A 24,305-nucleotide genomic window follows, 5' to 3' on the forward strand; every position below is an offset into this window, starting at 1 on the left:
TAAATGTTTGTGTGTGAACCGTTTGCATAAGCATTTCATCTGTAAAGGCCACATTTCGGTGCCTTTACAAGAAATTTATTTTCTGTTGTTTTATATCATTGTTTAAAAGTTGGTAACACACTGCAAAGTAAATGTACTTTCAGGACGTGTATCATACAGAATTTATACTCCAGCCTGAACTTTATTTCCATTTAAGCACTGGCATCTAGTGGAGAAAAACGTAAGGTAAATGTTCTACCACAACGTATGTAGATAAAATGAATTTTTGTATCACACGGATGCAGATGTGAGCACACACATGAGCATATAGCAGCATACAGAGCAGGGCAGAGAGCTGTGCACTGTCACAAGCTGGTAATGTGAGAGACTATCAGTAGAAAGAGAATCAGAAAGGGGGAAGGAGGGTGAGAGAATTCCTGAGGACTTGTACTGTGTGTCTGCTGCACTCAGACTCTGTGTGGGAAGAAAAAACACCAGTGTGGAGCTGACCAGAAGGAATGACTCTACTTAAACACATGCTACACACAGGGAAGGAGCCAATGACAACCCACAGCTATCTTTTCTGAAGACCAACATGAGCTCAGAGTCGTCAACACCGGCAAAAGCACCTCTGTGCTGAGCAGCATTTCATGTGGGATTGTCACTACAATTGTCTCTATCCTTCTGGTGACTTTATGTTGTTCATTCTTCTTGAAGCGAATACGTAAGGGCTGCTGAAGGAGCACTGGAGCTGTTGCTCTTCTGACTGCTTATGTGATCTGAAGTTGTGTAGGGGACAGTCACTCTCAGTAGTGGGGACTTGATCTTCAAGGAGCCACCTCCAGTAACTGTCAGGAGGAGCAAGGATAAGGTAGCAGGAGTGCAACAGAAGGTGAGTTATTCTATCTAGTTCCTTTCCAGCAGAAGAAAACCTGAAAATGTGGTGGTTGCTATCAGATCACCAGTTCTGGGTGGTGTGTGGGTTAAGGGATCAATCAGTGACAGAATCAAGGCAAGGAGCCTCCTTATGTCAAGAAGGAAAGTTTTAGGGGGAGGTGTTCTGTTTGTTTGTGATCATCTCTGCCTCCTGTGTTCTCACTTTTTTTTATAATCACAGTATTGCATATTGTATTCCCCACTGTAGCATTCTGCTTTCTTTCCACATTGCTTTATCGCCTTAATACAAGAGATCATTGACAAAATTGTTATTATGCTAAATAGAATTTTTTGGAAGTTATCATGTACCTTATAGGTTTAATATATATAGGTTCAGTTTCAGTTCAATGGATATAATTATATATATATGAATACATACATGATCAAGTAGTACTAGCATGATATGGTGCATGTAAAAAAAAAATATATATATATATATATTATATTTAATGTGTAAAGGAAGGATGAATCCAATGCAGAACTCGTGCAATCCACTTCTTTATTAAAGCATCAACAGATACAGGTACAGAAAGAAGTGGATTGGATTCTGCGCTGGATTCATCCTTCTTTTACATATTGCTGCTGGTGTTGGGTCACACCGATCTGGGAGCGGATATCTGGCATCTAGGGGTGAGATGATGAACTTTGCTGCTTTTTAAATTATATATAATATATATACAATCATAGAATATGTACAATTTTTAGTATTTTATTTAGTACCTCCATTAATGTTAATAATGTAATAGAAAGTTATGTAATCCAATTTTTAAAAATGACATGTCAATATGATTTTGTCCAGTTTTGTATGTTCTTTACTATATGTCTGATGCTTCCTCTTCCCTGATAGAGACACCATGCACTCTTGCTGGCTCTTGTGTTTTGGTATGAAGACAGCTCCACGTGGAGCCAGTGTGTGTATGTGTTTGCATTTGATCAGTGTGAAGGCAACAAGATTCTCTGTTTTCAAACCAAATGGGCTCTTGGCCATATGTTTGCCGATCTGGCCGTCTTTCTTAACACTGAAAAACCTGATACCCTAGGAAAAATGCTTTGGCTTGAATTTCACACATTGGCCCTAAATACTTAACACTTTTCCTCGTTCACACCATTGTACGTTCACCTATAAGAAAAACAAGTTATCAATAAATTCCTTGCAAATACACAAATGCAGTTTTTAAGTATTTGTAGAAACAACATGTACTTTATTTCCAGAGTGTTTAAAAATATATAATTCAAATGTATAAATAAATGTGATTTCCATTTCCAGTTACGTCACACATGATAACAATAATAATGACAGTAAAATTAAAAGTCGTAATACAAACAACAAATAAAGCATACATCAATAATAAAAAAAATGTATATATATATATATATATATATATATATATATATATATATGCACACCCAATATTAAAAATAGATACTTATATAAAGTTATATACTGAGCCACAGACAAGAATAGGGAACACATTGATAATATTAGGCTGTTACATTGCAGTATTGTACAATTATTAAATCAATCTATCTGTTCATTAGTGAAATTAGCCGTTCCAATTATTTTACTCTTGTGAAATGATTATTTTACAAAAAACAATATAATTGTTTTCTATACGTAAGCATCTTCTTTAATTCTTTGTTAGATTACAATTTTGCATTTAATAATATTTTGCCCTTTATGTTGCACTTGCAATATGTAATATGCCGCTTGCACAAAAACTGTCTGTTCTTGAAAAATGGTTGTAAAGTAAGGTACACATTTTACACACATGCAAATACATTATGGATTCTAGTGACGTGTTATGCAATCTACAGTCTTTCAATTTGGTATATTTTATATAGTTTATTTTATGTACAGATGCAATACAGAATGTATATAATACAAACTCAAATTGTAGCTAATATCATAATGTTATTTTTGTAACATTAGAACAATTTCTTTGTACTACAGAACCTGGAACGGTTTATTTTATATAATTGTTACTGATTTCATATAAACTTTGGCTTTAGTGGCAATGTCACATATTGTACATTATAAAGATGACTTTGGAATTAAGCTATAAAGTGCAAGTGTCAGTAAATGTTCAAGGTTCATGCTGAGGATCAGAATGGCCTGTTCGTCAGAGAGAGATTGTCTCATTCTGTATGATGCATGAATAGCTGTGATGCATTCAGCATACCTCTATGTTGCAGCTGCTGATCGTATTTCATAGAACTGGTAGAGCACTTAAAAACTAAAATTAGGCACTGTCTGGTTGTAAATATTTCAGATTGCAACATGAAGAACTAAACAGGGAGGATTTCCCAATGAAGCAGAATACGTGAGGTTCTAGCTGCTTCTATAATGGTTTTTGTGAGGCCATTTCGTGTCTCGATTAAAACATGCTGTTGTCTAGAAACGTTTCAAGTAAATTTCTTGGAGTTTTAATGTGACTGTTTTTTCACCACTTTTCAATGCATGTAACATGTATAACATGAGTTATTTATAAGCTCTTTGTTGCCCGGTCTTTGAATTGTAATGGAGCAGATTATTAACATTATTATAGATAATCAAACATTCATACATGGTTGGTGAATTCTTTATTAAAGTGCTATGTTTTATTATGTTTATTGCTTTGCCAGAATCTTCTTTATACTCATTGATAGCAACCATATTTACTATTCTTTATTCACAGGCCTCAGTATTTCTACACCAATTATTTGCATAATACCTGTTCCTATACTGTATTTATGTTATTTAGTGTCACTATTATAAAGTATGCAGCTATATTGTTGTCTAAATGGTGGCTACTTGCTAATACATGCTAATGTAGAGCCATATAGGTTTAGAATCCTTTCAGTTATTTTTATATTTTATACATAATACTGTTGCTAATTTTTTCCATTCTCGTTGAAATAAAATTTCTTTATGAAAGCCTTTAAGAAAACGCTGACATATAGTCCCTTAGTCTAAATAATTCTTTTCTTACATCAATGCAAGCATTGAAGAACACTTGGTAGCGCTTTCTGCGCCTCTCATGTTATGGTTTCTAAATCTGAAAAACTGTAAAATAAACAAAAATGAGGCTAATATTTAAAAAAAGTTTTTAGAGACAATTCTCTTCATCTGTGCTGCCTCTCAGGGGCTCAGTGCACTCTTTACACCACATTTTGTCACAAGGGATGTGATAGAAATGAGCCTGACTGTAACCTTTCATGTCATTGAAATGTGCTAATTGATCGCAGAGACCCTGACAGAATAGCACAGTTTGATATTTGAAACCTTTCAGCATTGGCATGGCCCTGTTGCCCCAGAGATTTCAGGGCATGGTTTTGCCGATGAAGTAAAATATTTTACTACTGTTGAAGTGCAAAGGAAAAGAGCTTATGAAAAATAAACATTATTAATGTAGGTGAACATACTAGAATACTATCTGCGAACAGCTCGGTATTTTGATTGGCAAATACTTTTCAGAAAATCTACGTTTTAATGTTAATTTGCTTTTATAGATACAGAAATCTATTTAGGATCCTGATATGCATTGTACAGTACCTAGATATATAGTGGATAATGTATAGTTTGTTTAATACTCACGGACTACTATGATGTCGCCTCCTAATTTAACAATAACTAGAGGTGTATGTGTGTTAACATCTTTCTCCACTGGGTACAGGGTTATGAAACTCAGGGTTATTGTTCAGCAAACTGTAGACCATGGTATTATACATGGGATTGAGACTATGAAACCAGAGTTCACATTTGTTGTAGAGATGAATGTGTCTTTTAACAAAAATTTTTGGGGGCACGATAACAATGCTGCCTGGTGTTCTGTTGACAACTACCGATAACATATGATGACACAGTAAGTGTCAAAAAAAAAAAAAATCCAGCCCTGCTACATTAAAAACTTCCTCACTACATATGTTTTTAATACATTGAATTTGTAACACTGTAGTCGTATCATTCAGAAGCATGTGGCTTGAAAAAATGTGCGATGTTTGCTTAGATCAATGGATACAAATTACAATAGAGAGAAAGAGAGAGAGAAAGGGAGAAGATTTCTTCTATAACTTATGGAAATCAAATATGTATGTTGATATTAAGAATGTGTCAGTATTGGGAATAAATAATACAAGTAATGATAAAAGAACATCTGTAAAGGGAAACTAAGGGAAAGTACACCCTCATTCATTTCAACATAGTTTTAAATTATTTGTTTAGTGCCCCCCCCCCCCCCAAAAAAAAAAAAAATGAATAAATAAATAAATTAATTAAAAAAGTTAGAACATTCCTATATATTGTTCACACTTTTTTTTAAATATAATGTATTCGTATACTTCTCTTTCTTTTTTTACACTGACTATATGCTCACTTAAGTTGCTAATATTTCTTTTACAAGTGACTGGAAAAAAAACCCTGGAAAAGCTGCAATTTTCCATAACATATAAGTGACCTATAGTGACTATCGCTGCTGATAATGAAGTGCGACAGACTGGTGTGAGCTACTATACACCCGTGTGAGTGCTTGTTAGAGGCGTAAAGTGTATCCTACAGATCATTTACATGTAACAAAAATAATGACATTGGTATCCATATCGAGTATTACCTGGGGTAGTTTTTTGCACTGTTCCGATAGGAATTTTCTATGATTTTGCACTTTTGGGTGTAAGTACAGAAAAAAAATCTATGGACATAGGGGAAGATTTATCAAAACCTCTCTATAAAATGTTGCAGAGTTGCCCATAGCAACCAATCAGATCACTTCTTTCATTTTTGAAAAGGCCTGTAAAAAATGAAAGAAGGGATCTGATTGGTTGCTATGGGCAACTCAGCAACTTTTCCTCTAAACAGGTTTTGAACCCCCCCCCCCCCCCCCATATAGTCTACTTAAAAGAGTAATATGATAGCAATATTACACTATGACTATGGATCTGGATGGGAAGGGGGTATATAAGGGTTGCTAATAAACTGAATTTTTAAGCAAATATTTTAGCATTTTGAAAAAAATCCTGTCCAGTGGTGAAACAAGAAACCATTTGGCATATAACAAAACTTGAAAAGGATCTCCACTTCATCAGACGATATATGATTATTTTGGTCTTAATACTGTACCACATGTTGTTTCCAACTTTTCTCGGTTTCCCAGTGATCTATACTCATTTTCCTTTTCTGTGGCTTCCATCATCCATTACTATCTGTAACTGCACTTAACCTCTTACTGGGCCCTACAGCACCTGCTATGCCTTCTGGCCTTGTAGTTACTCCCATGTTATGTCTAAGATATGTATTAAATAGTACAGAATCATAAAAATAAATCAGGGCTTTGTAATTTATCAAGTGCAAAAGTCGCACGTAAGCAAAAATAGTCGCAAGGTCAGACCTGGCTTGCAAACTTGCTTTTGACAGCACTCTTAAAAAGTCCCACAAAAAGTCGCAGTTGCGACTTTTTGCACAGCTCTGCTCCATGGCCATACACCTGCATCTATCACCTGGCCGCTAGCTGTTGCAGAACTACAGCTCTCAACATGCCCTTACAGTGAGGACATGCTGGGAGTTATAATTACAACAGTTAGCGGCCAGGCGATAGATGCGGTCAAGTGGCCGGAGCAGAGCAAGCCGACAGGAATATGAAATTACAGCACAGAAATTACAGTGCCGTATTTTCACCGCTGGGAAGCCAGGGAGCGGAGCACAAGCCACCCGCTTCCCTGGCTTCCTTGTCCCCTGCCCGTGCTGAGGGACTACAACTCAAAGCATGTCTTTCTTGTAAGAACAAGCTGGGAGTTGTAGTGGTGCGGAGTGGGCGGGCGGAAGATGTGCGGGTGGGTGATAAGTTTGTCACCCGCCCACACTTCTCCGGCCCGCGCTGCAGGACTACAACTCCCATCATGCCCTTACAATAAGGACATGCTGGGAGTTGTAGTAGTGTGGACGGGCGTAAGATGTGTGGGCGGGTGACAAATTTGTCACCCGCCTGATCATCTCTTGCTCGTGCTACAGGACTACAACTCCCAGCATTCCTTTACGGACATGCTGGGAGCTGTAGTCGTGCTGCGCGGGGGTGGCAGGAGATGTGCAAGCGGGTGACAATAAATGTACTAACCTATATACTGTGTTTTTTTCTTCTCATTTCAGATCAACATATCCTGTGGACTACTTTGGATTCAATGGACTTCTACGATGACCAACGTTTTTTATTATGTTAATAAAATGTTGTGTTTTTTTTTATTTACTTTGCAGGCTTAGTAGTGGAAGCTGTCGTATAGATGGAGTCCATTACTAAGCCAGGCTTAGCAGAAGCCCCAAAAATAGCTATCGCTAACCACCAATTATTACCCCGGCACCCACCGCCACAGGGGTGCCAGGAAGAGCCGGTACCAACAGACCCAGAGCATCAAAAATGGCGCTCCTGGGCCTAGGCGGTAACAGGCTGGTGTTATTTAGGCTGGGGAGGGCCAGTAACAATGGTCCTCGCCCACCCTGGTAATGTCAGGCTGTTGCTGCTTGGTTGGTATCTAGCTGAGAATAAAAATAGGGGGAACCCTATGCATTTTAAAGAAATATTTAATTATTTATACCAAAAACGAGTGAAATTCCCCCAATATTTATTCTCAGACAGATACCAACCAAGTAGCAACAGCCTGAAGTTACCAGGGGGGGAGCACCATTGTTACTGACCCTCCCCAGTCTAAATAACACCAGCCTGTTACCGCCTAGGAGCGCCATTTTTGATGCTCCGGGCCTGTTAGTACCGGCTCTTCCTGGCACCTCTGTGGCCTTGGGTACCGAGGTAATAATTGGGGGTGAGTGCTAGCTGTTTTTTGGGCTAATGATAAGCCTGGATTAGTAATGGACTCTGTCTATAAGATGGCTTCCACTACTAAGCATGTAAAGTAAATAAAAAAACACAACGCATTTATAAAACTTTTATTTTAAAAAACACTCCCCCCACAAGTCCTTGGTAACCATTTTATTAATATTAAACAAAAAATAAAAGCTGGTCATCGTAGTTCCCCAAATCTGAAGTAGTACACGGATCTGAAATGAGAAAAAACATGGGTTAGTACATTTAAGAGGAAAAAGTGGTAAAACAATTTTATAAACACACATAAATATCACACATTTTTTTTCCACAACTGCGTGTTCTGAAGTCATTTATAGTTTTTTTCTTATGTGTGCTAAAAAAATGGTATTCTAAAATAATTTATTTTTTTTGCTTATGTGAGCCAAATTTATCAACCCCCTGTGATAGTATGATAAATATGTCACACATAAGCAGAACCAAAGCGAGAAAAAAATGCCTACAGAGCTTGCTTACCAAAGCAACAATGATAAATGTCCGTCTATGACTTCAGTGAAAACCATGAGCAGATCATGGCATCAGCCCTAACCCCTATGTGGCTGCAATGTGATATTATGATTACAGTTATTTCCTACTTGTACTGCTGACTTCAGAGAAGTGCATTGGGACATCACTAGGAAAGATAAGATGGGAGAATTGTTAGTGCGGAGGAGTCTCAGACTCTCTCATTTGCATTTCATAGTTAATCTAAAAAGAGAAACATTAGTACTATAATGGTCTTTTACAGGGAACAACATACAGAAGAAAAAAGGGGGAATCATAGCAAATATCAAAATCTATTACAGCATCTGATTTTGCCCCCAGGACAGAAAGGTCTGGCGTTATTTTCCACGATCCCCTATATTAGTTTGCTGACAGTGGAGTTTCTTAGAGAGGAGTTATGCATAGTTTCTTACCAATAGAAAATGTCAATCAGGCCAACTTTCTCCAAGGGCCCCATATCAGCTACTGAGCTACAGAGGACCAGTGGGGGATAATCTTTATTTTCCTATTTTTCCCCTACCGCAGCAGCATGTTATTTTTTTTAACAAAATGCTGGAATACCCCATTAAAGGTAGAAAACAGTTTTTTTTTTTTTTTTTTTTAAATCTACTGGTTCCAAAAAGTTAAACAAACTTGTAAATTACGTCTATTATTAAATCTTAATTCTTCCAGTACTTATCAGCTGCTGTATACTCCAGAAGATGTAGAGTTGTCTCTTTCAGGAACTGTTCAGAGTAGGAGTAAATCCTCATAGCAAACATCACCTGCTCTGGACAGTTCATGACATGGACAGAGGTGTCAGCAAAGAGGTGACTGTGATTGTGGTCAGATAGAAAAGAACAACTCTACTTCCTCTGGAGCATACAGCAGCTGATATGTACTGGAAGGATTAAGATTTTCATATATAAGTAATGTACTAATCTTTGTAACTTTCTGGCACCAATTGATTTGAAAAAAAAGTACCCCTTAAGACTCCTGGTCCAAAGGGCAGAATCTGGCTCAAGGCCTAAACCTATCATGTGCCATTTATAATACTTTTTCTTACATGGCAGAGGATCCTTTGCCTCCTATAGATATGACAATGCTTAATGGATTTAATTGAAGTTCTATACGCAAATACAAAAAAAGTTATTAGAAATACCATTTTATTTTTGACATGCAGCAATTGGAAAACAAATGGCTAAACAGATGGTGACATTGTAAAGTCTTGCAAAAAATAACAACCTAAAAACCACCTCCCTCTGTGTCTCAGTATCATGCTTGGGAAGGGGCAAAATAATTTTCAGATTTAGTGTCTAAGTGCCAGGTCAAGAGCAAAGCATACAGTTGAAATTTGCTCAAAATGTTTCTTTCCAACAGCCCAGAGGCAGAACATAAACCATGAACAAAGCTTAACTGCATTATGTACTATTTTTAGATTATCCTTAATTTTTAATGTTTTCTGCAAATTGGCTTACCTAAAAATTTATGATTTCTAAATTTGAAAAAGAAAAACTGTAAAACTTAGAACACATGCCAGAAGACAAATGAAAGTTTCTGTTTTCCATATTGTTACAGAAGGGTTATGAAGCATTCTTACCCTATTAGGACAGGAAAAAACATGCACTTATTAGACAATTAAATAATCCAATGGATCTCCATAAAAAAAGGACACCAAACCTGTGAGGGTGCAGCAATACATCTAGGATAGATATTTTCATGAGTTTATTCCAAACTCGTGAAAAATAAAAATTTGTTAAGTAAAGCTAAACTTGCTGTGGTTTTCAATTAGAGTGACTCCAGCTGTTGCATTAGTTGCAGATTGATCTCTCTCCCACCAAGTGATCTCTCCACCCATTGAAGCAGACAGGCTCCCTGTCATCAGCTGACTAGTGATTCAGGTCTCGACCGCATTACAAGCTGGGAAAATTCTGAGACAACAGTCATTTTGTATGCTGTTAAAAATATATATTGGGATGAAAATAACATAAGAATTGTGAGAAAACCGTCACACACAGGTACAGACACTATATTATGAACTACACAAACTGTACAGCCCGTGTAGCATAGTTAAATAAAATAAAAAACTGGAATACCCCTTTAAAGTTGAAGAGGCCAAGTAAGTTTTAAAAGGGTTATCCAGGAAAAAAAACTTTTTTTTTGTTATATATCAACTGGCTCCAGAAAGTTAAACAGATTTGTAAATTACTTCAGTTAAAAAAAATCTTATTCCTTTCAGTACTTATGAGCTGCTGAATTTGAGTCATTCTTTTCTGTCTAAGTGCTCTCTGATGACATGTCTCGGGAGCTGTCCAGAGTAGAAGCAAATTCCCATAGCAAACCTATTCTGCTCTGTGCAGCTCCCGAGACAAGCAGAGATGTCAGCAGAGAGCACTGTTTCCAGACAGATAAGAACAACTTAACTTCAGTAGCTGATAATTATTGGAAGGATTAAGATTTTTTAATAGAAGTAATTTACAAATCTGTTTAACTTTCTGGAGCTAGTAGATCTAAAAAAAAAATTAAAAAAATTTTTTTTTTCCTGAAATACCCCTTTAATGCTGCCCAAAGAGAACAGACCAGACACCCAGAATAGTTTTCCTGACCCATAATACTAATGTAGTTTTGGAGGCCAACTTTAGAACAGTGAAACTTTAAGAATATAGTCAGTTCTTCTTAAGTGCTGGGACCACTTAAGGTATATCAACACAACATGTGTAGTACTTTGAAAGTGCACCACACCTTCAACAGTGATACAAACAATCTTTCAATCTTTTGACTACATTAGTATTCACAGCCTCCCCACCAGTGTCAATTTTAAGTAGAACCACCCTTTTCTGAAGTTACAGCTGTATGTCTCTACCAGCTTTGCACAAATGTTTGTACATTCTTCTTGGCAAAATGGAATCAGATTGGAAGGAGACTGTCTGTGAACAGCAATTTTTAAGTCTTGCCATATATTCTTCATTGGATTCATATATGGGCTTTGACTGGGCAATTTTAGGACACTTACATGGCTTTGCTCTAAACATTCCATTGTAGCACTAGCTGTATATTTAGGGTCATTGGGGGGAATTCATCATTGGTTTTACCCTGGTTTTGTGGTATAAATTTGTCTCACAGTTTGTCTCAGATGCTGTTTTGAGACTTTACATTGCGACTTTTGCTTTAGAAGGTTTTTCAGAAGGAACATACCAAGTCAGTTGATATCATGCAGTGGTCAGGAATTTATGATGTGCAACTTTTTAGTTTGTTGCATCTTTTCTTGCAACTGTGCTAAATTAGGTGCAAATCTACACCAGCCCTTACTTGTCTTACAAAACTGACTGTAAGCAGCATTATTAAAAAGCCGCACATTTTGTTGCACGGGAGAAAAAGTCACACATAAAGTCGCAGAGGAATCACCATACAAAGTGCTGTACTGAAGTAAAAAATGTGATCAGCACCAGATTTATCATTTGCCCTGCACCATGTAAAAAATCTGGTGCAGGTACACAGTTTCCACCACATGAATTAATGGGATAAAAGGACATTCACCTACACCACTCTTGATGAATACCCCCATTGTCCTGCTGACAGATGAACCGCCGTCAAGATCTAAAGTGTTTAGCAAACCACATCAGATTTTCTTCAAGGATTGCCCAGTAATTGCCTCCATCCATCTTTCCATCAATTCTGATCAGTTTCTCTGCAACTGCTGTTGTAGTCAGGGTGATGAGCAGTGTTGGCCCACATGTAGCACTTTGTGCTAAAGCCAAAAAGTTTCAATTTGGTCTCACCTGGCCAGAGCATCTTCTTTCACATGTTTGCTGTGTCTCCCACATGTCCTGAGGCAAACTCCAAATTAGATTTATTGTGGGTTCACGTCTAACATCTGTTTTCTTCTGGTCACTCTATAAGGGACAGATTTAGGGAGTACTTTGCAGCTCCTCCAGCATTACCAGAATTACCTCTTGGTTGCTTCTATTGTTAATTTTCTCCTTTTCCAGCTTGTCAGTTCCATGCTTTGTGAGATATTCCAAGCTTGGGATATTTTTTTTTAATAACCAAACCGTGCTTTTTTACTTCTCCACAACTTTATCCCTGACCTGTTTGGTGAGCTCCTTGGTCTTCATGCTTTTCTTTGTTAAATAATGAGGCCTTCACATAATAGGTATATTTTTACTGAGATTAAGTTGCAGACAGGTGGACCCTATGCAGTGAAAATTTTTCAGATTTTTATTTGAAAATAATTTTGGAATCCTTGTCATAATTCCCCCCACTTCCAAATGATGGACTATTTTGTGTTGGTCCATTACATAATATCAAAAAAATACATTTGATCCTGTGGTTATAACATGATAAAATGTAGAAAAGACTAGACCTTTAAAAATGGATGGCACATTCTAAAACTGAACACAACCTTTGGCAGGAGGGCACAGAATTTTGATGGGTCTGAAAAATCTTCTCAAATAAAGATGTTTATCAAACTTTTCCTCATGCAATCAATTAATTTTTTCTCATAAAATAAATTAATATTTTAGCCAAGTTCGGACTGATTTAGTTTGCTCATTTCTAATTCTTTCATTAGGTGCAGATAAGGTGCATGATAAAAGTTAAAGTGTAATAACAGCCAAGATTCCTCTTTGGGCTACCTGCACTGAATCAATTGGTTCACCACATAGGCCAGCTCAAACTGGAAAAATCCATTTTTACTTTTTATATCTCCCTCTGCAGATGGAAATATCTTAGGTCTGATTTGGTGATTGGGATATAGTCATGAGACTGTCAGGCCCAAAATTAGTTTTTTTTTTCCATTTGCAGATATTTAGACCACTGGTTCAAAGAAGCACATCCAATGACTATGTCATTAGGCCCAGCATCACTCTCATTGTTCTCCAAATCTTTACATTAAGCACAGAGATAAAAGTGATCAGACTTCTGAAATCATCCTCAGAAAACCCAGAAATCTGTCTTTATGGACAGAAATTTGTGATATTTCTGAAAGTTGACAATGGACCTCGGTATTGATGGTTAACATTTGGTGCTAAACATAATTTCCATGGAAGGAGTCTTTACCCCTTAAAAGGGTACTCTGCCACACACATCTTATCCTCTATCCAAAGGATAGGAGATAAGATGTTAGATCACGGGGGTCCCGGTGGGGACCACCGCAATCGCCGAGCCGTCATCCCTGTCATTTGTCATTCGGGTTACAGAGCGAACTCCACTCCATGCCCGATGACTGGCAATGCAGACTGCCACCCCCACCTCCCATAAACATTAATTTAGGGGGCGTAGTGTGACGTCCCAAACGCAGAAGCTGCAAGCTCCCGCCGCTATTTGTATAGGGGATAAGATGTGTGCGGCGGAGTACCCCTTTAACCTCTTAAGGACTCATAACCCTTTCAATTTTGCACCTACAGACTCATATGGCTTTTTATTTTTGCGCCACCAATTCTACTTTGTAATGACATCAATCATTTTATCCAAAAATTTATGGCGAAACAAGAAGAAATCATTATGTGACAAAACTGAGAAAAAAAACGAAAATGCCATACCCTCTCATTATTACTTCTGGAAAAAATCATAACTACTTGCACGAAAATTAATATGTTTAAAAATGTCCTCTTCTGACCCCTATAACTTTTTTATTTTTCCGCATGGGATTTATGAGGGCTCCTTTTTTGCACTGTAATCTGAAGTTTTTATTGGTACCATTATTGTTTTGATCAGACTTTTTGATTGCTTTTTATTCATTTTTTTATGGTATTAAAAGTTACCAAAAATACTCTATTTTGGACTTTGTTTTACATTTACGCTGTTGAACGTGTGGTTTAATTAATGATATATTTTTATAGGTCGGACATTCACGCACGCTGCGATACCACATATGTTTATATTTATTTTTATTTACAGTTTTTTTTTTAATGGGAAAAGGGGGTGGTTCAAATTTTTATTAGGGAAGGGGTTAAATCAACTTTATTAACTTTTTCTTTTTCACTTTTTTTTTTGCTATGTTATAGCCACCATAGGGGGACTATAACATGCATTACACTGATTGGCCACACCGATCAATGCTATGCCATAGCATAGCATTGATCAGTGTTTTTGGCGCTCGACTGCTCCTGCCTGGATCTCAGGGACCCTCCTCTTGTCTGTACAGCTGATCGGGACACCACGGTGGTACCGATCAGCCTGACTGAGCTACTGGGAACGCTTTTACTTCCACTTTAGACGCAGCAATCAACTTTGATCGCCGCGTCTAAAGGGTTAATATTGGACATCACCGCGATCAGTGATGTCCAGTTTTTGTCACAGGTCCCGCCGGGACCGACCTTATATGACACGGGGTCACCACGTGACCCCACATTATATTGCGGGAGCCTGCGCAGGACGTAAATATACGTCCCGCGTTGTTAAGGACCCAGCCAATTTTCTATTTCTACACAGTGCACTTTTCGGCAAAATTGACACTTTATCTTTATTTGGTAGGTCCATACGATTACAAAGATACCCAATTCATGTAAGTTTTATTTTATTTTGCTAAAAATTGATAACTATATGCACCAAAATTAGTATTGTAATTTTTTTTTATTTTCTTACCCCTATAACTTTTTTATTTTTCTGCATACAGGGCTATATGAGGGATAATTTTTTGTGCCATGGTCTGTAGTTTTTATCTGTACCATTTTTGTTTTGAGACATTTTGATTGCTTTTCATACATTTATGGTATATGAAGTGACCAAAAATGCACAACTTTGGACTGTGGTATTTTTTTTACGTGTACACTATTGACCGTGCAGTTTAACTAATCTTATATTTTAACATTTATGCACGCGGCAATATCACAAATGAATGCTTATTTTATATTATATTATTTAAAAAATGGGAAATGGGGGATGATTCAAACTTTAATTAGGGGAGGGGCTTATTCACTTTATTAACTTTTTTTTATATTTTTGTTTTACACTTTTAATTTTTTTGCCCCATAGGGGACTATACCATGCAATCTTTAGATTGCATACACTGATCAATGTTGCTCCATAGACAGCATTGATCAGTGTTAATGGTGCTCTGCTGCTCCTGCCAACAGAGCCTGGCTGGGGACATCAAAGCACCGTTCGTATGGCAAGGAGGCAGGTAAGAGCCCTCCCGCTGTCCTCTCAGTGGGTCGGGACATCGCGATTTCACCGCGATGGTCCCGATCAGCTCTGTCCGGCATTAACTCTTGGTCTTGGCTGCTAATAGTCAGGACCCACTGCATATGAAGCACGCTCAGTTAATGAGCATGCTTCAAACAGTGGTAACAGGACCAGGGCATACAGGTACGCCCTGTGCCCTTAACTACCAGGACGCCCTGCATCCTGAATGGGTTAAGCAGTATGTCATCTAAATATGGTATCTAAATGGCTTGAGGAATGTGACTAAAATAAGTAAAGACTGGGAACCTGAAGATGAGCATCTTTTAGGTTGATGGTGGCAGGATTCTTCTGGAGAGCTGAGACCAGTGACCTGATTGTTTCTATTCTGAATGTCTTTCTTATCATAAACCTGTTTGTTCTTTTTTTTGTACTAAAAATAAAACTCCTAGATGCTAGAAGCATTTGGATTACCTAGGACATTTTTCTTCAAGGCAATGTTTACAAAGTGTTTATTCAGGCGTATTCCATTTGTAAAAATGTGTCCGCAGAGTTGTGTCTGCATTTTTTTTTTTTAACATTAATGTGCTATGTAAGTCTATGGGAAAGTTTCTGTGCACACAATATGTAAAAATATGCCCCCATTTTAACAGCAGCATAAATAAGAGACATGTCCCTTTTATGCGGCTGTAAAAAAAAAATGTGGCCATATTGTCACATATTGGAGGAGATTCTCAAAGAATTTTGCACCAAAAAAAAATACATTTTGCAAAAAATTTTAAGTAGCCCAAAAAAGTAGCCACCACATTTTCAAAGAGCATTGTGCTGTGGTTTATACTGTTCACGTCAGTTTTGTAAAAGTGGGCGTGTCCACGTATATTGTCTGTTTTACATGATATTTCAAAGGGGTGAGAATCCAGTTTACATCAAAAATTTCACACCAGCTTTTTGATAGTGTAGAAATCACAGAAATGGTTGTAGTTTTATTGTTTTTGGATTTTTTTTTACCGGTAGTTTTTTGGGGGGAAAAGGTCTTGTTTAAGTAATTATTTTAAAAAAATTATTATTGAAAAATATTATGAAAATTTTTTTTTTCTTCTTGGTCACTGCACCTGCACTCACATTTAAGCTCAGAAATAATTTATTTATACAGTTATCGCTTGCCTAGCCACTAGCAACCATGGAATATTTTGTTGAGATGTTTCCGCCAGAATTTTCTGGGATGTAAAATTTGACAGAAATATTGGCAATTTTGGTGCCAAAATTACCAATTTTGGCGCACAAAAATCCAATATGGCTGTAACAAAAAAAAATTGGACGCAAAAAAGCAAGTGGCGCAAATTAAAAAAAAAATTCTTTTGAAAATGTGAGGAGAACAAAAATGTGAATAATATCACTGGAACAGAAATTACAGTAGTTTTTGAGAATCTCCTCCATTGTGTGCACAGACAACCACTTTATTGTTAAAAAAAAATGCTGTATCTTTAGGATTCTAACATCCTTTGTACAGTTTTGGCATCATTTTTGGATATGGGTTACATGCTTTCATCAGTAATACTGAGGTGTCAGAAACTTAACTTAGATGGATGGATGCCACAGGCTCAGATCTGTGCAAATGACGTCAAGTTCTCTCTAGGGAAACAGTAACGTGATAGGGTCAGCATTCTGGTTACTTTGGATTTGCTAATTATTTTAACATATTTATTATGTTTATGTAAATACTTATGGTGTGTTTATTAACATCTGTAAAGACATCTCATCAGCCATACATTTAAACTGTAAACTCTCTTCTTGATCACTTACAATCTGGTTACTGAAATGTACAGATGACAAAACTGCCTTTACTAAAGTGTCAGATGCTCCCCTCACAGCTAAATCTAACTGCAACCATTCCCTAATAATTCTTCTTCATCTCTGCATAGCGTCTTACACTGTGGACCACCAACTTCTACCAAGTATTCTCCATTCTATTGGATACTGCTCTACCTTGCTTTTTCTACTACCTCTGTGTGCGCCTGTTCGGTTTTTAATTTGCTTCCTCTCAATGTTGCGATAACTTAGAGATCGGTCATAGATCTCTTTTATCTCTACAAAACTAAAGGAAATGAAAAGTGACGTCAGTGATGCCGCACAGAGAAGCCGGCAGAGGACGTAACTCATCTGCTTCACTGACCCCGCAAGACCCTCCGTCTGACCTGACCTGCCGAAGCCCAGCAAGTTAAGGAAAATAAACAAAACTATAAAAAGCAGGAAAAGGGGGAATGATGAGGGAGGGGGAGGTTCTCCCGCACTATACACAGGTACTGGTGGATAGTGCGGGAGACGCTGATTAAAAGGTAGCGCAGATCCGGGCAAGGTAGGGCTCATTTTAATCAGCATCTCCTGCACTATCCACCACACCAGTACCTGTGGATAGTGCGGGAGAAAACAAGTGACAGAGCGGGGAGGAGACGCTGCTGGTCACTGATTTAAAGTGGCCGCGGCCGTGCTGTTAATACTTAACAAGCAGATGCTGCTGCGGCCGCTTTAAATCAGTGACCAGAAGACTTATTGGCGTATAACTAGCAGGCAGATTTTTTGCCTTAAATTTAACTTTTAAAAGTGCGTGTTATATGCCGATAAATATGGTATGTAAGAAGCACTTTAAAGTAGGTAAATTTCAATGACCAATAATACTGGTATACAAGGAGTAAATATATACCACCACACAATAACTGGATAATACCGCCATATTGTACTGATTAAAACCACATTACACAGACCAGTATACTATACAGGACCTGTATACTATATAAGCGATTATATACAGGACCATATGGCTGTAGATATCATCTGTACACAGGATGTGTACACCATATAAGTGATTACAGTTACATTTTGGGACTCACAATTATGTCTTTTCTGATCAGCGGTGTCCTCTTTCCTTTTCTTCTCCGTCCGGATAAGACCACCATGTGGATCTCTTAACATCTGCAGGAAAAACATGTCAGACTCTGCATTTTTTTGTGCCCTCCCCTCCTATACACAATCTTCCCATCTATAGGCCCACAAACTGTAATAATGCCCTCCTTGGTGTCCTGCACAGTAAAAGGTAGGTAGCCAGTTAACCCCCTCTTTCTCATAGGTATATACAGAGTTACACCATCCCCCCTCTTTCCCATAGGTATATGCAGAGCTACGCTACACCCCCCCCCTTTCCCATAGGTATATGCAGAGTTACACCCCTCTCTTTCCCATAGGTATATACAGAGCACCCCCCCTCTCCCTCCCTTTCCCATAGGTATATACAGAGCACCCCCCCTCTCCCTCCCTTTCCCATAGGTATATACAGAGCACCCCCCCTCTCCCTCCCTTTCCCATAGATACATACAGAGCACCCCCCTCTCCCTCCCTTTCCCATAGGTATATACAGAGCACCCCCTCTCCCTCCCATTCCCATAGGTATATATAGAGCAGCCCCCTCTCCCTCCCTTTCCCATAGGTATATGCAGAGCGCCCCCCTCCCTCCCTTTCCCATAGGTATATACAGAGCACCCCCCTCTCCCTCCCTTTCCCATAGGTATATACAGAGCACCCCCCTCTCCCTCCCTTTTCCATAGGTATATACAGAGCACCCCCCCTCCCCCATAGGTATATACAGATCACCACCCTCCCTCCCTTCCTCATAGGTATATACAAAAAATATAAAAAATATATATATAAAAAATAAATAAAAAGGATGCTCACCTGTTATCCCACGCAGTGATCTCCTCAGCTGCAGGGCCAACGTCTTCTCCCCTCCACAGTACAGGCGCCGAATGAGTGACGTCACCGCCGCCTGTACTGCATGCTGCGTGGGGGCGGAGGTCACATCTCCTCTGTGTGAGCTTCAGATGCGGCTCACACAGAGGGGACGCCTTCTCCTGTATGTGCGTGTATCGTGCATACAGGAGAATGTGTCGCTGTCTGCTGGGGATCTGGGACGAGTGTCCCAGATCCTCAGTAGTTGCGGTGGCGTGTCAGTCCGCCCCTGGCACCCCCCTTGAGAATGGCACCCGGGGCGAGCCGCCCCCTCGCCCCCCCCCCCCTTAGTACGCCACTGGGTAGGACCTCGGTGTATCAGATCTGTCAATCATCAACACCTTGTACTCTTGATCGTCTTTGTCAATTTATTCTTGGACAATATTTGCAGTGTAGCAGGGTGCATTATCCTGCTGAAAAAAGGCCACTGCCATTTGAGAATACTATTGATATGAAGGGGTGTACTAGGTCTGCCAGGAGCTGTAGCAATTTTAATGTGATCAGATTACTGGAGCTATCTTTACTTCTTACACATCACTAAGCTTATCAGTGAGCCATGGGGACCCATGACCCTGTTGCTGGTTCAACTGTTATCCTTCCTTGAACCACTTTGGTAGGTACTAACCATTATATACCTGAAACACCCTACAAAAGCTGGTGTCTTAGAGATTCTCTTACACCATCTAGCATCACACATTGGCCCTTGTCAAACCTGCTCAGATTCTTGTGCTTACTCAGTTTTCATGCCTACAACACAACACCTTCAAGAGCTGAGTGTAAATTTTATAAAGTATTGGCATCTCTTAAAAGTGGTCCCCAATGCAAATTGGTCATAATATTATAGGGATAATGGGGGAGATTTATAATTAGGTGTCTAATTTACACTCTTGCTCAAAATTTTCTAAAGTTGTGCACTCCACTCTACCGTCCACTCCTTCTCTACCTCACGCTTCACAGAGCTGGGGCATTTTCCAGCTGTACACTGCTCACATAGGTAGAAGTGCCGGACAAAACTCTTATGTACATAAATCTTATGTACAAAAAGGGGGAGATTTTCAAATAATTTTTCGCCAAAAAAAATCAATAAATTTTGGCGCGAAAAGTATCGACCACATTTTCAAAGAGATTTGTGCCGCGGTTTACAATGTTCATGTCAGTTTTGTAAAAGTGGGCGTGTCCACGTATATTGTCTGCTTTACATGATATTTTCAAAAATTTCACGCCAGCTTTTTGAAATCTTAGAAATAGTTGTAGTTTTATTGTTTTTGCTTTCTACTCCCTTTAGATACTTGAATGCGGAGGACATCAGATTCGGCGGATTGCGATGATGAACAACGTTTTTTTAAATGTCAATAAAAGGGTTGTGGGGGAGTTTTGTTTTTTTAAATAAAACATTTTTTTCAATGTGTTGTGTTTTTTTATAATTGAATTTTCAGGTTTAGTAGTGGAAGCTGTCTTGTAGACAGAATTCATTACTAAGCCAGGCTTAACATTAGCCCCCAAAACAGTTAGCTCTAACCCCCAATTATTGTTCCCCGGTACCCACCATCACAGGAGCTGGTACCAACAGGCCCAGAGCATCAAAAATGGCACTCCTGGGCCTAGGCAGCAACAGGCTGGCATTATTTAGGCTGGGCAGGGCCAGTAACAATGGCCCTTGCCCACCCTGGTAAGGTCAGGTTTGGTTGGTATCTGGCTGAAAATGAAAAAATAGGGGAACCACACACGTTTTTTCTTTCTTTATTTAAAATAATAAAAAAAAAATGCCTAGGCTTCCTCCTATTTTCAGTATCAGCCCTCCCCAGCCTAAATAATCCAAGCCTGTTACCGCCTAGGCGCCATTTTTGATGCCCTGGGCCTGTTGGGATCTGCTCTTCCCGGCACCCCTCTGGCAGTGGGTACCGAGCTAATAATTAGAGGTTAGCATTAGCTGATTTTGGGGCTAACGCTAAGCCCTGGCATAGTAATTGATTCCGTCTATAAGACAGCTTATACTACTAAGCCTGATAATTAAATTATAAAAAACACAACACATTGAAAAAAAAAAGCAAATTTTATTGAAATAAAAAAAAAACACTGGTCATCATCGCAGTCCACCAAATCTGATGCAGTCCTCCGCATTCACGTATCAGAAATGAGAAGAAAAGAAAAACAAGAAATATGGGTCGGTACCCAGGGGAGCGCGCACAAAATGCAGAGTGTTCATAAACAGGGAGCCTCCAATTGTTGCTAAACTACAACTCCCATCATGGGGACTGTAGTTAAGCAACAGCTGGAGTCTCCATGTTTGGAAACACACTGCAAGAAAGGCTTTGTTCCCATTATGCAAAACACATAATGAGAACAGAGTCAGACCTGGACTGTGTAGCTCGCCAGACTGTCCCTCTGCCCTTGGACTACTACTCCCATCATGGGAAAGCGCCTGTCCCATGATGCGAGTAGTTGTAGTATCACAGCGCTGAGGGTTGGCACTTGCACATCCCCCGGCTGTGGGACGTTGAGGACTACTACTCCCATCATGGACAGACTCCGTCCATGATGGGAGTTATGGTCCTGGCGCTGGAGGGCAGATCGCACCGGGTCATTCTCCAGAGACCCACATGGGGTTATAATGCGCTGCCCGCCGGCTCCTGTATTCAGCTGTCAAATTTCATAATCCCCGCCCAGGAGACAGGAGCTCTGATTGGTGAATAGTTATTCACCAATCAGAGCTCCTTTCTCCCGGTGGCGAGGATTATGAATTATGAACGGTGTATACAGGAGCTGGCAGGGAGAGCATTGTCGGCTCCTGTATACACCGCCCATAATTCATAATCGCTGCCACCGGGAGACAGGAGCTCTGATTGGTGAATAGATATTCACCAATCAGAGCTCCCGGTGGCGGCAATTATGAGTTATAAGAGATGTACACAGGAGCCTGGAGCCGGCAGGCAGCGCGGTATAGCCACATGTGCCGCCGGCTTGTTAAAATACGGATTGCAGTGGGTCTCAGCAGAATGACCTGCTGCGATCTGCACCTCAGCTCCTGGACTATAACTCCCATCATGGACGGAGTCTGGCCATGATGGGAGTAGTAGTCCTAAAAGTCCCGCAGCCGGGAGATGAGCAAGTTCCATCCCTCAGTGCTCCAGTACAACAACTACTCCCATCATAAGGTAGACTCTGTCCACGATGGGAGTTATATTACAGGGGCTGAGGTTCAGATCGCAGCAGGTCATTCTCCAGAGACCCGCTGCGCTCCCTGCCGCCTCCTGTATACACCGCTCATAATTCATAATCCCCGCCGCCGGGGACTAACATGTTCTTGTAGACCCAGGTTTTGAATTTTTACAAGGGGTAAAAGGAGAAAATGCCCCCCAAATGTGTACCCCAATTTCTCTCGAGTAAGGAAATACCTCATATGTAAATGTAAAGTGCTCTGTGGGTGCACTAGAGGGCTCGAAAGCGAAGGAGCGACAATGGGATTTTGGAGAGTAAGTTTTGCTGAAATGGTTTTTTAGGGGGCATGTTGCAATTAGGAAGGCCCTATGGTTCCATAACAGCAAAAAAGCCCCCACATGGCATACTATTTTGGAAACTACACCCCTCAAGGCACGTAAGAAGTGGTACAGTGAGCCTTAACACCCCACAGGTGTTTGACAACTTTTTGTTAAAGCTTACCCGTCAGATCCAACAAAAAACATTTTTTTTTAAATATATCACTCAGTACCTAATCCTGACCATGTACATCTAATGTTTATGTGTCTAGCACCTTTATTTATTTTTTTATTACACTTTTAATTTAGCTCACTAGTCTGAATTCCTCTCAAAGGGAAGGGGTGTGGCCTCACTGTGCAGGTCTCCGCCCCCTCCCTCAGTATGCTGTCTTCTCATATCTCCCCTATCACTAGCAAAACTACAACTCCCAGCATGTCCTCGCTGACAGTGGGAGGACTTTTCCTCCAGCTGTGAGCCCTGCACTCAAAGCTGTCAATCAAGAAAGTGGGTCCATGAAATGGTGATGATGCATGGACACAGCAGGACTAGTATGTGTCCAAGCAGGCAGGGGGGGCAGTTGTTTGACTGGCTTTTTCGGTGTGAAATACTGAACATTTTCTAATGAAAGCAATTGCACAACCTATTGGATGCATGCTTTACAACATCTCAAAAGTTTTTTTTATCTGACAGTGCCCATTTAAAGTCGGATGTGTAAAATTAATTTTTTAACCAAATTTACAATTTTTACAAGAGGTAATAGGAGAAAATTTCCCCCAAAATTTGTAACCCCATTTCTTCTGAGTATGGAAATACCCCATATGTGGACATCAAGTGCTTTGCTGGCGCACTACAATGCTCAGAAGAGAAGGAGCCACATTTGGCTTTTTGAAAGCAAATGGTTTTTGGGGGGCATGTCAGCAAAAAACAACCCTGCATGGCATACTATTTTGGAAACTACACCCCTCTAGGAACATAACAAGGGGTACAGTGAGCCTTAACATTCCACTGGTGTTTGATGATTTTTCGTTAAAGTCGAATGTGTAAATAAATAAAAAATGTTCACTAATAAGCAGTTTTTTCCCAAATTTACTATTTTTACAAGAGGCGAAAATGCACCCCAAAATTTGTAACCCCATTTTTTCTGAGTATGGAAATACCCCATGTGTGGATGCAAAGTGCTCTGTGGGCACACTACAATGCTCAGAAGAGGAGCTTTTGGAGAGAGAATTTGTTTGGAATGGAAGTCGGGGGTCATGTGTGTTTACAAAGCCCCTATGCTTCAAGAAAAGTGGACCCCCCACATGTGACCCCATTTTGAAAACTACACCCCTCACGGAATGTAAAAATGGGTGCAGTGAGCATTTTCATTTTCACAGACTACTGTTCCAAAAATCTGTCAGACACCTGTGGGGTGTAAATGCTCACTGCACGTCTTTACACATTCTGTGAGGGGTGTAGTTTCCAAAATGGGGTCACATGTGGGGGGGTTCCACCGTTCTGGCACCATGTTGGCTTTGTAAACGCACATGGCCTTCAATTCCAGCCAAATTCTCTCTCCAAAAACCCAATGGCGCTCCTTCTTTTCCGAGCCCTCTAGTGCACCAGCAGAGCACTTAACGTCCACTCAGAAAAAATGGGGTTACAAATTTTGGGTGCCTTTTTTTCCTATTACCCCTTGTGAAAATGAAAAATTTGGGATGACACCAG

General features: G+C 39.5%; 1 protein-coding gene across 7 annotated transcripts in view; it reads left to right on the forward strand.

Moving 5' to 3' along the window:
• The first annotated feature begins 349 nt into the window (after positions 1-349).
• The window catches only part of EYA4 (EYA transcriptional coactivator and phosphatase 4), a 401,807-nt gene continuing 377,851 nt past the window's right edge, over positions 350-24,305 (forward strand). For all 7 annotated transcript variants that reach the window (XR_008891352.1, XM_056566571.1, XM_056566572.1 and 4 more), the window contains exon 1: positions 350-871. The gene's annotated coding sequence lies outside the window, so the exon portion shown is untranslated. The remainder of the gene's footprint in view (positions 872-24,305) is intronic.

Source organism: Hyla sarda, chromosome 3 (genome assembly GCF_029499605.1).
Source record: "Hyla sarda isolate aHylSar1 chromosome 3, aHylSar1.hap1, whole genome shotgun sequence".
Classification (NCBI taxonomy): Eukaryota; Metazoa; Chordata; class Amphibia; order Anura; family Hylidae; genus Hyla; species Hyla sarda.